At 47.7% G+C, this 17,830-nt stretch overlaps 1 long non-coding RNA gene across 1 annotated transcript in view; it reads right to left on the minus strand.

Annotated features, from left to right (window-relative positions):
* Positions 1 to 402: 402 nt before the first annotated feature.
* Positions 403 to 17,830, minus strand: part of LOC125634713 (uncharacterized) — a 45,544-nt gene continuing 28,116 nt past the window's right edge. The window contains exon 3 of the long non-coding RNA XR_007356023.2: positions 403 to 525. This is a non-coding gene — a long non-coding RNA (uncharacterized LOC125634713). The remainder of the gene's footprint in view (positions 526 to 17,830) is intronic.

Here is a 17,830-nt window from a genome sequence, read left to right on the forward strand (position 1 = left end):
CGCACCTCCCAGCCTGTCCCTGTTCCGCAAATGAACCGAGGCTCTCAGCCTTGCTGGTGTCAGTTCGGCATTTTCCTTTACCACTACCCTCCCGCTAACAAACGGATGGGAAATCTGCTCCCGGTCCTCGCTGTTCCCTTTCTCATGAGCCATTTTGCAGACACAGATGATGGATTATCAGGACTGTCCCTGGGCCGTCAGCAACGGGCCACTGGGCTGAGTGACAGAACCTTTCCAGATGTGTTACACGAGACCTTGGGAGACAGGGGAACCACACAGCACACGCTCAGGCCAGATCTGCTCTTATTTAATGAAGAGTGAACAACATTTCTAATACACAATCAGGTTGCTGCCGCCACTCTTCCTGTGCGGGTGGAGACCGCAGTGCTCTTTACCCTTTCTTGGGGTGGGTGCAGCAGTTCAGGTGTTTGCAGTCGTAGGTTTTAGACGCCACTTCGTGTTTGGCACATCCCTTGGCACAGCGACCGGGACAGCCGCCCTTATGATACCCATACTGCCCGTAACCTGCACCAGAGAGGGAGAGTCCAGGGTTAGACAGGAGCTATGCTCATGGTTGGTGCCCACAAGAATGCCCCCCCTGCAGTGACTGATGTGGGGCCGTGAGGCAGGGGGAGCTGGGCTTTGGGCTTCCCCAACAGCGTCACAGCAATTATTGAATGTTCACATTCATGCCCAATCCCAAGAGAGGAGACGGACTGGGAAGCTGAATGGCAATTTCTTGCCCTAGAGGAGAAGGGCTGCTCACCATGGTGGGGGCTGCCTTCCTCTTCTTGAGGTCTCTGCCTCCACACACTTAGCATCCCCCTGGAGAGCGCCAATCCCAGCCCCTCCAGGGTGAGATCTGCCCCTACAGGTACCAGGGCTCTAACGGCCTCCTGCCTGATGTCCTGAGAGACACCAGAGTCAGTTATGGGGGGAGGAGCATTGGGGGAGCCCTTGGAAAGTGGATTCCTGCCATTCCCCGAATTTCCAAGGGTGACTTACAGGGAGGCCATCAGTGGCCAGGGGCTGCTGTGTGTGAGTCCTAGGGCAAGTGAGTTCAGGCTGCAGCAGAATGGGGTGATGGTGGGAGGGGAGAGTGTGTGAGGAGTAATGGAAAGGGCTGATGGCGAGAGAGAGAGAGAGGGAGTGATGTGGATGGAAGACAGCCTGGTGGTTTGGGGGAAGGTGAGGGCACAGAGATGGGGGAGGGGAGATTTACGTCTGTGGAACCAGTGACTGGCAGAGCGTGGCACTACACAGCATAATGGGGGACGGGGCAGAACTCAGCTCTTGCCCATATGCACAAACAATTCTGGGAATCTTGTGTACAGGCTGGACACATAATTGCACTGGCTGATGCGCAAAGACAAAACTTCATTGAGTTGAATGGGAGAAGCACTTCCCATGGCTCTGAGAACTATCATTTCAGGCTCTCTGCAGACTCAGAAAGACAACGTTGCATTGAATAACACCCAGTTCATGTTTCAGAGATTGCCCTTAAAATCATAAGGTGAGTAATTCCTTCTCTAGCCCTCCCACAGCGACTCTATGGCTGTTGGGTCTGATCCGTGAGCACACTCTGAGCTGCACTATCCAAGCAGGCTGCTGGAACATTTTTGGCTTACACCCTAATTCAGGCTGAATTTTTGGGAGTGGGAGGCTGGAAGGGCAGCATGGATTCTTTTCTCAGAAGCAGAGACCTCCCTAAAACCAGAGTCCACAAGACACCCCCTGTTCAGTCCTTCTCTTTAGAATCTGAGGCCAGCGTTCTCACACTCGGATGCCTGCTGTCAGGCTCCTAAATCCATATCAAGGCACCTACATAAAAGTGGCCTGATTTTCAGAAGGAACCCAAAGAAGCTGGGGGTGATCAGGGCCTCTGGAAATCAGTTTGGTTTGATATCTGTGCCTAATGTGGATCCAGGTGTTTAACGTTAGGTTCCCAGCCAGGTATGAGAGTGCTGGCCTCGGGTGCCTGAGCTCTGATAGCTGGAGAGAGGATGGAATTCTCTGCTCATCCTTATGGGAAACCTCCTCACACAGAGTCCCGTAGTGACTCGCTAGAGAGGAACCCAGAGAGCCAGATGCTCAAGCCTGTCTATCAGCATCTGCACATCTAAAAATGCACAGACAATTGGGCACCTAATTTGTGCTCCCAGTTGTCGTGTCACAGATTGTCCACAAAACATGCCCCACCACTGAATACAGCCTGAGAGCCTTAGTCCTTAATGTTATCCTCAGATCCGTCATCTCACCTGGAGTGGCCAATGAGACTAGCAGGAGAACAGCAAACACAAGGTAGAGGATCCTCATGGCTGGAGGTCGGCTGGGATCTCAGCAAGTCTGGAGAGAAGAGAAGCAGAGAGAAGCTGGATCTAGGAGTGATGAGGCTGGGAATCCTGGGGTTTTATAGAGAGTTTGCTGACAGGCAGCACGGTGCTGGTGGGGCGGGGGGTAGGAAGGGCCATGTCCAAGGGCCATGTCCATGTTCACTGATGTCCAAGTACATGATGTTGTTTGCTGCATGACAAGCTGTAATGTCGCTCTGGCCCAGTGGGCCCACTCACAATGATGCCAACCTGCCACGTACTCGGGGGCCATTGTTCACTGCCCATGCCACTGCCCCTCATGTGGAATGTGCATGGTTCCCTCCCCCCATCGCCTGGACGTGAGGGGGAGTTCACCCTTCCACACATCTGGCTCAGTAGAGTTAGTTCACAAATGAACAAAAAGCCATGAACCAGAGAATGGGGAGTGTCAAACAGAGTGGTGTGGAGTGGGCTTCTGGGTCAGAAGGATCTGATGGAGTTTTTAAAATTGAATTTGATGGGGAGGGAATCAGCATCCCTAATGCAGGTGTTTGTCTCCTTTCTCTCCACAACAGAGAATTGAGCAATTTTCATATTCCAGGGTCTAGGCTACTGTTCTGTCTGCATTGGCCATTATCCATGAAACATTCTCCCAGAGAGTCATGTCAAGGAAACAAGCTAACTACTGTGTTAGGTACTCAGATTCCATTGAGATGGGCATTGTACGTAAGAACAGCCATACTGGGTCAAACCAAAGGTCCATCTAGCCCAGTATCCTGTCTTCCAACAGTGACCAACACCAGGTGCCTCAGAGGGAATGAACAGAACAGGTCATCATCAAGTGATCTATCCTCTGTCGCCCATTCCCAGGTTCTGGCAAACAGAGGCTAGGGACACCATCCCTGCCCATCCTGGCTAATAGCTATTGATGGACCTCTCCTCCATGAACTTATCTAGTTATTTTTTGAACCCTGTTAGTCTTGGCCTTCACAACATCCTCAGGCAAAGAGTTCCACAGATGGGCCTGTGTGTTGTGTCGGGAAAAAAAGCTTTTTGTTTTTAAACTTACTGCATAGTCATTTCATTTGGTGACCCCTAGTTCTTGTGTTATGAGAAGGAGTAAATAACACTCCCTTATTTACTTTCTCCACACCAGTCATGATTTTGCAGACCTCTATCATCTCCCCCCTCAGTCGTCTCTTTTCCAAGCTGCAAAGTCCCAGTCTTATTCATCTCTCCTCATACAGAAGCTGTTCCATACCTCTAATCATTTTTGTTGCCTTATTCTGAATCTTTTCCAGTTCCAATGTAGGAAAGCTTATAAATAAAATAAACAGTAAGAGCTTTTGTTTTCTTCTGAGGGCTTGACCCTGGTGAGGGTCTTTGATATTGTTCAGGCCAAAGAGTGACTCCAAAATGAATTCACACATTTTCAGCCGCAATTCTGAGCGTGGGTGTTGCTGCATTGCAGCGAATGCCTGCTGTGACTCCTAATCCATTTCACCTCAGGCTCGCACAAGTTCACATCCCGTTTGCCATGGAATTAGCCCTCAGGCAGCCCCGTGTCTACAACAGGGCAGAAGCGTTTGTTCCCACGTACGTGTTTACAAGGTTGTGTACATGAAGTCCCTGTGCTGTCACCCCATATCTCCGCACTCCTGAGGGGTGTGGGTGGAAATGCCTAGCCCATTTTCTGAAGGCTTTGGAAATAAAAGGGTAGAATGCCACCTTTTATAGATTTCCTAGGCTGTGGGACCAGAAGAAGCAGTAGGATCATCCAGCCTGACCTTCTGCTTAGCACAGGCTCTGCAATTCCACCCAGCGATTTCCCCCATCAAGCCCGCTAACCGCTGGTTGAATGACACCGGGCCCCTTAGCAAGACATCCAATGCTGATTGAAAGACTGAGCGCAGACCTCCTGGATCTGGCACCTCACAAAAGACAGGTGGAGGTGAGGTGGTCAGGAGAGTGCGGTTATGCCTATTGGTTCGGGCAGGCTGTTAATTTTAACGGAATAAGTGGGCTCAGGCAGTCCTTGCAACCGGCACTCACCTGGAAGCAGGGAGATCCAAGCCCCTGCTCCATTGACTCCTGCAAGAACACTCCAACAGGAGAGTGAGAGAGACCCACCCCGCTAAAGCTACCAGTAGCTCAGAGGTCAGAGCACTCACCTGGGTAGAGGAGACTTGCTCTACCTGCTTTGGAGCAGGAGCTGGAATGCACATCCCAGTGAGTGCCCTCAGCACTGGGCTACTCGCTTTAATGGTCTCCTCTCACTTTCTGTTTTTCATGAGCAAGTTCTGGGTTTCAGCTGCGAGGGCACCTGCTTTAGTCACTGAACGGCAGGAAAGGGTGTGCAGCTGAAAAACCTGAGCAAGAGCAATGCCTCCCTGTGGCCTGTCAGTCAGGGGCCTTGAGGCTCAAGTCAATGAGAGGTAAGGACCTAAGGGCAAGTCTTGACTACAGAATTAAGTCAACTTAAGTCACGTTGACATACAGCCACTGCAGGAATTCAATTGGTTTGACATGTTCACACTAGGTCCTTCTGGCAGCGGTGCCTGTCCTCACCTGGAGCGCTTGCACTGATTTTACTGACCTGGTGGGGCACTGAAAGCAGGAGCCGCACCACCTGGGAACCGTCAACGCAATGTCTACGCTGACACTGCGTCGACCTAACTACATCGACTTAAGTGCTACACCTGTCCCGGAGATGGAGGTGTTGGGTTGGTGTAGGGGGTGACTTCCAGCAGCAGGAGAAACATTGTAGTGTAGATGCTTGGCATTAAGTAGACATAAGCTGCCTTATATTGACCTAATTCTACAGCATAGACCAGGCCTACGTCCTTTGAGGTGTGGGGTTTCCTTTGCATGGCACTCCTGGTTATTTTAGGCAGCTCAGTTTGTTGGCTGCTGAGAATCCCTTCTTTAGGCATCTAACTCACCCACTGCCTTGGATGGGGAGCCTAGTGTGGGGCTGGGGATTCTATGGGGTAGGAGGGGGAGTCCAACACTGAGTGTTGCAATACCTAACTACCTTTGTAGATTTCAAGACCATGGTCATGTGTATTTTATTTGGTTTAGGGTCTTTTACCGTGCCCATCTCCATGGCATCTGAGAGCCTGAGTCACCTCTACTGCTTCTGGCTTCCATATTGTGATGGCTAATCACTTCTTGACTGTAACGGCAGCTCTTATCTGGGGTTTCTATTCTGCAGGGCAGGAGCTAACATGGGACAATGCCCCTGGAACGTGGCCTTAGGCATGCTGGAGCTGCTGCTGCTGGCCAAACCAGGACTGTGTAATGGTCACATCCTGCTATTCTGTGCTTGTTGGACAGGCCCCAAAATGTTGCTGAACAGAGTGAAATTGTTCCATGACAGACAGAACAAGAGCGATCCTCTGCATTCCTATGTGAATCTTCCTCTGCTGAGTTCACCTATGTCCTTCCAAGTAAAACAGGATTATCTGTCCTGTCCTGACAACAAGCAGGAGCATAGAATTCCTGTGTGCTTCAGCCATGATTGCACTGGGCAATTTGGAAATGGCTTGGCAGAGAGGTGAATTATGGCACAGATCAGAGGGAATTCTGGGCATTTAACCCCAAATACCCATAATTCCCTAAAACACCAGCTGATATTTCACAGAACAGGGCAGGTATCTCCCAGTGCACAATTGCCCCTGGGGCAGTAAGCCTGCAGTCTGTGTGGATGACAGTGGGATATCTACCCCCAGTGCACCCCTCTTGGATCAATACAAAGTGCTGTGGTATAGACACAAGCATTGCCCCATGCTTGTGCACTTGTGACACAGCATGAATGCCCTCTGCCAAAATGTTTTTTCAATTGTCCTATGTCAGCAAAACTTATACGCATGCAACTAGCAGGTGTATCGCAGCCCTGAGGTGAACAGAATGAGCTTCTTGCTCTAGGGCAGCATTTCCAGGCTTGAATTATCCTTCTGGCTCTTCTCAGAATGCTCTCCAGTTTTTCAACATCCTTTGAAAAGTGTGGACACCAGAACTGGTCACAGTATGCGAGTGATTGGGTTACCATGGCTGTACAGAGACGTAATATCACCTCCCTGCTCTTCCTCGATATTCCCCTCCTTCTACATCCAATGCTTGCGTTAGCTCTCTTAGCCACAGTATCACACTGAAAATTTCATGTTTAGCTGGTTACTCACCACGATCCCTAAATCCTTTCAGGGTCCTGGCTCTCCAGGCTACAGTCCCCAGTCCTGCAGCTGTGAAACTACAGTCTTTGTTTCTAGATTTAGGACCTTGCATTTGGCTGCATTAAAACACATTTTGTTTGATTGTGCCCAGTTTACCCAACTTGTACAGCACGCTCTGTAACAGTGACCCGCCTTCAGCATTATTTACCCACCCCCCAAAAAAATAAGTTCAGTTTTCCTTCAAAAAATGAGAACATCACTGAAATTCTTAATACAGTACAATTATTTGTCTTTAAAATTTTCCACAAAAGCTTTTTAGTATTTTTGACCAGCTCGGTTACGGAGGAATGGGAGCTCCTGCCTGGTCAAAACCCTTGGATCTTTCACACTACTGTGTTTAACATAGTTATCATTGACTCGGAAGAAAACATAAAATCATCTCTCATAAAGTTTGCAGATGACACCATGCTGGGGGGAGTGGTAAGTAATGCCGAGGACAGGGCACCGATCGAGAGCGATCTGGATCACTTGGTAAGCAGGCAAAACAATATGCGTTTCAATAACGCCGAACGTAACGTCTTTTATCTCAGAACAAAGAAAGCAGGCCACATTTACAACACTGACATATGCATCTGTAATCCACACACCTCCTGTACGTGATGCTCTGTCCCATGCGGTGGCACCAAGACCACTTAGCTAAGGCTGTCTGAGGCTCATTAATCTCTAACAGGCATGTGGCATTCAGCTCATGCACTAAGCTCCAGATGTCCCAGATTCGAATCTGGCCACGGACTACCAGGGTTCGTTGGTGTTACACATAGCTGGCTCACTTGTGTGAGCGTTGTTAAAATAGGAATTAGATTTAAAAAAATGTGTTTAGAGTCTATGAAATGTTTGTGTGTTGCTGCATGCCTTAATCTCACTCATAATATCGGTATCACATGTCATATGGTAATATTGAAGTGCTTGCTCAGTAACTATAGAAGTACTTGCTCTGAAACTGTAAACCCAGTCAGGAGAGAAGCATTACCAAGTGTGAAATACTAGTTTACCAGAAGAGGGGTCATCTCTTGTCCAACAAAAGAAGGCCCACAGACACCGGAGAAGCCATTGTGGAACACCAGCGGACAAGACTTTGATTGCTCCTTCCACATCCATGAAGAGGAGATGAGCACATGCCCTCGTCCCATCAGCTTGAACTCTGGGGGAGGAGTGGGAGGGAATAAAAATGCTTGTCAAGAAGAAATTGTTATCTCTATGCTGCTGGAACTCTGAGGGACAAAGATTTCTAAGCATAAGCAAGAGTTCCTAGGTGCTTGGCCTGGGTTAGCCCTGAAGGACATATAGACCTTGCTTATTACAGAAACTTCTATTACCTTTTGGAACCTCAGACTGAGTAAATAACTCACTACTTTTCCTTAGTTAATAAATCTTTAGGTTACTTATTATAGGAGTGGTGACAAGCATTGTTTATGGTTTCAGATGTGAGGTACAATTGACCTGGGGTAAGTGACCGGTCCTATGGGACGAGGAGTAACCTGAATATTGTTAGGTTTCAGAGTAGCAGCCGTGTTAGTCTGTATCCGCAAAAAGAAAAAGAGTACTTGTGGTACCTTAGAGACTAAATAAATAAATTTATTAGTCTCTAAGGTGCCACAAGTACTGAATATTGTGATTTTTAGTGTAAGGGACCATCTATCACAAAGGCAGGCTTGCCGGTGCAGCAAGATAGACCGCAATGCCCAAAGGGACTGTCTGTGACTCCATGTTAAGGCTGTTGTAGAGCCTTTGGTGTTTAACACTTGGTACTTGATTAATGAAATCTAAGTCTAGAACTCACAACCGGTGTGGGGTTTGTGCCCTGCTAGTGTGCCCTAGCACTCATGCTTGTGAGCTACTCCAGGCAGCTTGACTGTGTCCAAACGGGTTAATACAGTCCTTGGATGCATGAACACGGGATGAGTGAATAGGAATAGAAAATTTGTATTACCTCTGTATTTGACCCTGGTGAGAGTGCTACTGGAATGCTGTGTTTAGTTCTGGTATCCACAATTCAGAAGGATGTTGGTGTACGGGAGAGGGTTCAGAGGAGAGCCACAAGAAAGAGTAAAGGATTGGGAAAACATGCTTTACAGTGAAAGACCCAAGAAACTCAATCTATATAGCTTTAACAAAAGAGAATGTTTAAAGGGGTTCTTGATCACATTCTGTAAGGCCAAGGCTACACTATAGACTTATATTGGTATAACTACATCATTCGGGGGTATGAAGAATCCACACCCCTGAGCTCTGTAGTTATATCAACCTAACCCCTCCCCACTCATGTTATGTCAGTGGGAGAGCTTTTCCTATTGACATAGCTACCTCCTCTCCTGGAGCTACAGCGGCCCAGCTGTGTCAGTGCAGTGTTTTAAGTGTAGACCTGCCCTAAGTATCTACATGAGGAAGAAATGTGGTAAGAGAACTCTTCACGCTCGCCGACAATGGTATAACAAGGACCAATGACTGGATGTTGACACTAGACAAATTGTCTGAAACCGTGTGGAAATATTTAACACCGAGGGTAACTTAATTGTTGGAACAATTTGGGCTGTGATGGGTCTTTTTCCATCACTGGAAATCTTTAACTCAAGACTGGATGTTTTTCTAAAAGAGCTGCTTAGTTCAAACAGGAATTAATTCAGGGAAGTCCTACGGTGTGTCTGATGCAGGGGCTCAGATGAGATGATCAAAATGGTCCCTTCTGCCTTTATAATCTAGGAAGTCAAGGAAGTGGCACAGGGGTAGGAGTGGGGCCATCATACACGTCATTGGGCCAGTACACTCCTTTATAAATTGTGACAGCTACCATTTTAGCTGACATACCAGGGACCTCTAGAGATAATTAGCACAAGTCTCTATAGCTTGAATTGTAACACAGTGTGATCCTCTGAATAGGGTACAGTGGGGGATGCATAACACACAGCAGCAAGTGGGTTATATAATAACCAAAACAGCCTTTATAGACAGATAAGATATTGAATACCAGCACAGGGGTTTCGTGTGTGAACCCTTGATATATATTGTTTATAACAATGGACAGATCTTCACCTGGTGTAAATCAATGTAGCTCCTTTGACTGTAATGGAGTTGCATCAGTTTATACCAGCTGTGGTCCTGGACCACGATTATACATGAGAACAAGTTTCTCCAACACCTCCAGACATTTACCTTCCATGAACACTAATTCCACTGCAAAGATGAAATTTGAAAATTAACGGCTTTGAGTTACGTGAGGTCACTGAAATTGATGGACATAACGGACCATGGTGATCATCCAGTCTGGTCTCCTGCATCATGCAGATGAGAGAATTTCACCCAGTGATTCCTGCATCAAGCCCGATGACTTGTGATTCAACTATAGCCTGTAGAACAGAGACATCTCTGAACATATAAAGCTGGGAGCTGATGCTTTGAATGGAAGTCTGGGTCCCTCTCCAGCCTTCCCCTCAGTAGGGATCCCAACTGTGGAGAAGCCTTGTGAAGTCAACATGTTGCTCTTAGGAGATATTTTAAATATAGGCTTTTCTATCATACTCATCACTAGAACATATGACGATCAAGCAGGGTATTTAGCTACGCTCTCTGTCCCTTTGGAGACAGCTGTTCTGCAGTGTCATTCATTAATAATGGCCGGTGGAACCAGGACACCAGCCCAGACCTATGGCAAAATTTCTCTCATGGAGGAGAAATACAAAGGCCCTCGCATTTGTGATGCTGATCCCTTCCCCCATTGCACTCATGCCTACAAATCTCCATCAAGCCCTTCTGACCCAGCAGCCCACTCCAGGTCACCCCTCATCCATTAGCGCTACAGTGGTGGTGTTTTGTTTATTTAGGAGGGAATGTGACATTTGTTAAATTCCCTCTAACCCCAGAGAGCCGGATGTGAAGGATGGTAAATTCCACCTGCACGTCCGGGTGCTGTAGGCAGGGAACTGTGCATGTTCCACGTGGGGGACAGTGAACAATGGGTCCTGAGTACGTGGCAGGTTTGCATCATTGTGAGTGGGCCCACTGGGCCAGAGCGACATTACAGTGTGTCAAGGAGTGAACAACACGTACTTGGAGATCAGTGAGTTCATGTTCCTCCCTCAGCACCCTGCTCTCTGTCAGCAAACTCTCTATAAATACCAGGATTCCCAGCCTCACCTCTTCACCACTCCTAGATCCAGCCTCTCTCTACTTCTCTTCTCTCCAGATTTGCTAAGATCCCAGCCGACCTTCAGCCATGAGGATCCTCTACCTTGTGTTTGCTGTTCTCCTGCTGGTCTCCTTGGCCACTCCAGGTGAGATGTCAACCTGTGTGGAGTGGAAATAGGGATAATGGAGGGGATCTGAGGGTAACATAAAGGATTCAGACTCTCAGGCAATATTCAGCGGTGGGGCATGTTTTGTGGACAATCTGTGACAGGACAACTGGGAGCACAAATTAGGTGCCCAATTGTCTGTGCATTTTTAGATGTGCAGCTGCTGATAGATAGCCCTGAGCATCTGGGTTCCTCTCTAGCAAGTCACTATGGGACTCTGTAAGGAGGTTTCCCATAAGGACAAGCAGAGAATTTCACCCTCTCTCCAACCACCAGAACTCAGACACCTGGGCCAACTGTCTCACTCCAGGCTGTGATCCTAATGTTAAACACCTGGATCCATATTACTCACAATGATCAAAAAGGCCTGATTTCCAGAGGCGGTGATCACCACCAACTCCTTTGGGTTCCTTCCGAAAATCAGGCCACTTTTATGTAGGTGCCTTGATATGGATTTAGGACCCTGACAGTGGGCATCCGAGTGCAAGAACACAGGCCCCAAATTCTAAAGAGAAGGACTAACCAAGGATGCTCTTTACTGCACTCAGGGGTGTCCTCTGAGCTATGATTTCAAAGCTGTCTCTGTTTTGGAGAAAACAGATTAATTCTAGCAGCCTCCTTCTCCCAAATTCATCCTAAATTAGGATATAAGCAAAAATGTTCCAGCAGCCCCCCTCCCAGCAGTTCAGAATGTGCGCATGGATCAGATCCTGCTTCTCTAGCATCACTGGGGAGGGCTAAAGAGGAAAAGTCTCTCTTTATTATTTTAAAGGTAACGTCTGAACCATGATCTGGGTGTAATTTAATGCACTGCTGCCATCCTGAGTCTGCAGAGAGCCTGAAACAGTGGCTCTAAGAGCAATGGAAGTTCTTCTCCCATTCAGCTCAATGGCGTTTTAACGATTATCTATTTTTGTTAGACTTGAAGAGCTAGTTTTTCAATTAATACAATTGTGTGTTTAATCTGCACATATGTTTCCAGGAATTGTTTGTGCAGCTTGAGTTTTCATAAGTTCAAATGGGCTGGAGCTGGATTTTGCCATCTCTGTTGTATTTCAGTGTGACAAACTCTCTGCCATTGGTTCCATAGATGTAGTTCTCCCCTCCCCCATAACTTGGCCCTCTCCTTCCCCAAGCCCCCATTGTCTCCTCTCTGCCCACCCGCTGCCCTTCCCCCTCTTCCATCTCGCTTTCTTCCGTTGTCTCCTCCAGCCGCTTCCACCTCTCTCTACTCTTTCTCCTTCACTCTGCTGTCCCCTTCCACCTCTCCCTCTCCCCACCAACCCGCTCCCATCTTCTTTCTTCCCTCTTCCCGGACTCCTGACCTGTCACCATCCACACTGAACCCCTCCCCCATCTTCATTTCCCCTTCCCTTCCCACCCACCCCCAGATCCCTCTCTTCTTTTCACAGTCCTTTCCCCTTCTAGCTCTTCTCCTTCTTCTCTCATTCTTCCCACCCCAACACCCCTTCCTCCCCAGACCCAGATCCTACAGCCACCCTCTTCCTCTCTCCACCAGCCCCTTCCATCACTCCTTGCTTTCACTGTCTCCATCTCGGAAGTCCCTCCTGCTTTTGCCTGTAGCCTGCTCTTACCTGCCATGGGACCCTCACACACACCAGGCCCCTGGCCAGTGAGTCTCGCCTAGTGAGATGCCATCGGACCTACAAGAACCCACTTTCCTTTCCAAGGGGCTCCCTCATTACCCCTCCACCCATAGCTGACTCTGGTGTCTCTCAGGACATCAGGCAGGAGGCGGTTAGAGCCCTGGTACCTGTAGGGGCAGATCTCACCCTGTAGGGGCTGGGCCGGTGCTCTCAAGGAGGACGCTAACCCTGTGGAGGGAGAGGCCTCAGGAAGGGAAAGGCAGCCGCTGGCATGGTGAGCAGCCCTTCCCCCGTAGGGCAAGAAATTACCATTCAGCTTCCCAGTCAGTCTCATCACTTCGGACTGGGCATGAATGTGAGTATCTGGGAATGGATGTGATGCCGCTGGGGAAGAAACCGGGCTCTTGTCCTATGTGGACTCAAGCCCAAAGCCCAGCCCTACCCATCAATGCTGTGTATGAACCGCTGGGAGGGGTGTGTGTAGTGGTGGGCACTGACTGTGAGTGCAGTTTCTTTCTCTTACCTAACCCTGGACTCTCTCTCTCTCTCTCTGGTGCAGGCCATGGGCAGAAGAAGGTCTGTCCTGGTCGCTGCACCCTGAAATGTGGCAAACATGAGAGGCCGACATTACCCTATAACTGCGGAAAGTACACCTGCTGTGTCCCCGTGAAAAAGGGGAAATGAGCGCGGAGGGCTTCACCCGCCCTGGAAGAGGAGCGGCTGCAGCAGCGGGTTCCCGACTGTTTAGCGGAAATGTTGTTCACTCCTCTCATTAAATAAGAGCATTTCTGGGCTTGGCGTGTGTTGTGTGGGTCACGCGTCTCTCAGGGGGTCTCGTGTGGAGCATCAGGGAAGTCCTGTTCTTTAGCCCAGCCCAGGGGCCCAACAGGACTGTTGTTGACAGCCCAGGAAGGTCTCGATAATCCCTGAGCTGTGTCTGCAAAACGTCTCATGAGAAAGGAAACAGCAGGAATGGGGAGCGGATTTACCCTCAGTTTGTTAAAGGGAGTCTAGTGCTAAATCCTCAGTTTATTTTCAGAAGAGGGACAGGTCAAGAGGTGTCAGAATGAAATTCCCCCTGTGCCCACTAGCCCTCCCCGGTTGGGCCCCTCCCTAGAAAGGAGAGAATAATTCAGTCCCCATGGCTCATTCAGTCCTTGGCCTCTGCCAAGTGCACTGAGTGTAGTCACAGGATTTGGGGGTGCAGTCCAGACCAGTGAGGGGTTGTTTCACCACCTGCCTTGTAACTAGGGTGGCCACTTTCTAAAGTCTGAAAACCGCCCCCCCCCGACCCTGCTCCTCTTGCCCCCGAGGACCTGCCCCCTGCCTCGCCTCTTACCTCCCCCAAGGCCCTGCCCCCTGCAACCCCCTTCTCGTGAGGCCCTGCCCCCCCCCGCTGGGTCCTCTCCCCCACTTCCTCCGCGCCACACCCCCACCCCGTCGTTTGCTGCTCTCCCCACTCAACAGTAGCATGAGCAGACCCAAGCGACTTGCAAACCCCAACTCCAGCAGGCCGCCTGCGGTGCAGGTCAGAAGAGCGCTGCGGCCACACAGGAGCAGCCAGGCAGCCCCGGACGAGCTAGGACACGGCCCTCCTGCACGGCAGCCCCGCGCCACCCTCAGCGCTGCCTGCCCAACCCTTCCCTGCCCATTTGAGCCCTCCCCACCCCACAGCTGCCTGAGAGTGTGGCCAGGGGAAGCGCCGGCTGGCGGGGCAGCTTGCATTCCTTCCTTCCTGGCGAATATCCCATGCCCACTGAGAGCCCTTTACCCCACTCGCCATGGGTCCCAGCACTCTGTCTTTCACCGCAGCCCTGCAAACCATACTCCTCAAAGGGGCTGCCTGCATGCTGCCACTTCAGGGTCAGGCTACAGACTGCCATTACCCCCCTGCCTACGGTAACCAGACTTTTAGTGTCCAGTCAGTACATCTGACTGGACACTGCCAGGTTCTCTTTCTGACCGGACTTAATAATAATCACGAATGTGTAATAGGCTTTCATAAAACACCTTGTTGGATAACCTGCTATAATGCAGTAATACTGTGTACAATCAGTTCGTTCAATTGCTTATCACTTGAGGTTCAGACCCCCTTGTCTCAATAGCCTAGATAAAGTTTCTCTTCCCTGCAGGAAGCTGTCTCCTGTCCCCCTTGTTAGCATGAGAGCTTTCAGAGTAACAGCCGTGTTAGTCTGTATTCGCAAAAAGAACAGGAGTACTTGTGGCACCTTAGAGACTAACCAATTTATTTGAGCATGAGCTTTCGTGAGCTACAGCTCACTTCATCACGAAAGCTCATGCTCAAATAAATTGGTTAGTCTCTAAGGTGCCACAAGTACTCCTTTTCTTTTCATGATAGCTTTGTTTACCTAATATGTAAATGGCCATTCATTGTCCCTGCCTGACACCTGGGCTGATCAGAGAAGCAAACACATATTCCTTTGTCTAGGGCAGACCCATTTACTAACTCCCCGGACTTTCCCAGCTTAAACACATTTTAATTATCATTCCAGCATATATCCATAACACTTAATGTCACACAGCCATCATGCAGGAATATTAATGATCAGTGAGTTAGTTTTCCAGTGACCTATTATTGCATAGTACACACAGGTAACAAAGCTTCATTAATGAGTTCTTGGGTTTGCTCATTCAATTGATGGGCAGTACTTTTGCGGCTACCTTTTGCTGAAATCCTTGGTCATGTTCCCACAGTGTTTTGGTTTTTTTTTTTTTTTAACACTAACTTTTAAAAAAAACACTTTAGAGCTTTTACTACCCAGGACTATTTAGTCCCCTCTGAGCTCTGAAGTGTTAATTTATGCAAAAGCTATGGGTTTTTTAGCAGGCCATACCCTTTTTTAAATTACTCACTTCAGGTTTTCACTATTTAGTAAAACACTTTTAAAGACCCTCATTAGCTTCTAAACTCTGGGACCGTATCTTTTCTCTCTTATTTTGTAGAACAACACATTTGTAGCCAACTTTTTCTCGGCAGCATGAAGCTTATTTTTTATGATTTTTGCACTTCTTTCTTAACTTCATACACTTTGCCTGCAAAGCCATACCCACTAAATACCGTTCTCGAAGGACAGCTGCTTTTTACTTTGGATTTAGGCAACCAACAGCCACGGTTTTCTCCCTGACCTCTCAGGAATCTTTTCCACTTCGTTTGTTTCCTCCTCTACAGTGCTGATTTGCTTTTTGAATTCATTTCTCAAGGTGGTTTGTACAGTTTTAGCCACCAGAAATACTCAATATGAAACTGCTGCTTCGATTTGGGCTTTCTTTGCCTTAGGATTAAAAAAAAAAAAAAAAAAACACCCTAGATATATTTTTCCATGGGTCTTATTTGTTGAAAATGTCAGTGGCATTCATCAGACCTCCACTGTGCTCGGCCAATAATTTATTTATTTATGGCATTTAATGGACCCAGGCCAGGCTCTACCAAGTATTTTTTTTATCTACTACCGCTCTCTGGAGTTCCTATTTCACCCCGTCCCAGTTTTCCCCTAATACTTTCCAACCCATTTGAAGGGGACACACAGCTCAATGAGTCTGCTGTTTCCCCAGATAAATGAAAGGGAGCAGAAGTGAATGATCTAAATTGGGCTCATAAGCAGTTACTTCCCCATACCATCTCCACTTAAATTCCTCCCCTTCTAATCTCCAGCCTGAATTTGTTTGTGGCCAGTTTATATCCATTTTTTGTTGGACCAACGTTGTCCTTTAGCTTAAATAGCTCTTCACTCTCCCTAGAATTTATCCCCCTAGCGTATTCATAGAGAGCAATCATATCCCCCCGACAGCCTTCTTTTTGCTAGACAAGCCAAGCTCTTCTAATCTTCCCTCATAAGATAGGTCCTCCATTCCTCTGATTATCCTAGAAGCTCTTCTCTGCACCTGTTCCAGTTTAAATTCATCTTTCTTGAATACAGGTGATGAGAATGTGCACAGTACTTCAAGTGCGCTCTTTTCAATGCCTTGTACAATGGCATTAATACTGCTCTATCTTTACTGGAAATGCCTCAACTAATACATTCTAAGATCACGTTTGCCTTTTTTCACAGTCACGCCACATTGGTGGCTCAGAGTCATCCTGTGATCAGCCCACACATTCATGTCTCTCTCCTCCTCTGTCGTTAACAACTGATGAGCCTCCAACTGGTAGCAGAAATTCTTATTATTAGACCATAAGTGCATGACCTGTTGCTGTCACTCCAGTCTTCAAGGTCATCCAGATCTTCCCGTATAATGTGCTGATTGTGGTCTGTATTGACGATACTTCCCAACTTAGTGTCATCTGCAAATTTCATTCCTACTTTTTTGTACCAAGATCATGAATAAAAATAGTGAATAAGATTTGTCCCAAGACTGGTCCTTGAGGAACTCCACTCCACACCCTCCAGTCTGATAATTCACCTTTCAGCACAACCTGTTGCCTTCTCCCCTTTTCTTATTCACCCAATTCCTTATTCACCTTATACTGCTTCTCATCTTATACTGATGCTCATCTTCCCTAACTTAACTAATAACTGATGTGGCACCATGTCAAATGCTTTACTGAAATCCAAGTATATTAGATCTACTGCACATCCCTTATCTAAAAAAATCAGTTATTTTCTCAAGAAGGAAATCAGCTTAGTCTGGATGATCTACCTTTGGTAAACCCATGTTGCACTGCATCACCTTTATGATTTGCCTCTATGAATTTAATAATTCTTTCCTTCACAATTTGTTCTAAAACCTTGCATACTACTGAGATGCAACTAACAGGTCTGTAATTACCTGGCTCACTTTTCCTCCCTTTCTTAAATATAGATACAATGTTGGCTGTTCTTCACTCATATGGTACTCCCAATGAATAGACAGATTTATTAACGTAAGCAGAGTCTGAATGAGCTCTCCCCTTACATCTAGTGATGAGCTGGGGGAAAAGACGTCAGAAACAGGCTGTGTTTACATAGACACACCCACTCCACCTAGGTGCACAGCATGATGGAACTACTTTGCCAAAATGATCACTTTTGAGTGCAGAGGTAATGACAAGTTATCCTTATTGTATGAGCAAAGGGCAGTAGAACTGTACTTAGCCTGCCCTGAATGAGGAGGTCACCTTAAACTGAACCTCACTTGCTAAGCAGGGTGTAAGGATGCCAAATCCCAGCAAAGGAGACATAAAATTACCAGAAAATTCACGACAGGGAGGTGCTTCCAAGTATGACTATCATACCATGCCTTCTGTTTAGATAGTCCAGTTTTCAGATAGTCAGCATTTATTACATTTTCCAACCTCTTCCTGTACCAAAGTATGTGTTCAGATACAGGTTTTCTCTTCTCTTTAGTAAAGGTTCTTAGTTCATTTATGTTTTGGGGGCAATGGGGAGGAC

This window comes from Caretta caretta, chromosome 3, assembly GCF_965140235.1.
Source record: "Caretta caretta isolate rCarCar2 chromosome 3, rCarCar1.hap1, whole genome shotgun sequence".
In the NCBI taxonomy this organism is placed as follows: domain Eukaryota; kingdom Metazoa; phylum Chordata; order Testudines; family Cheloniidae; genus Caretta; species Caretta caretta.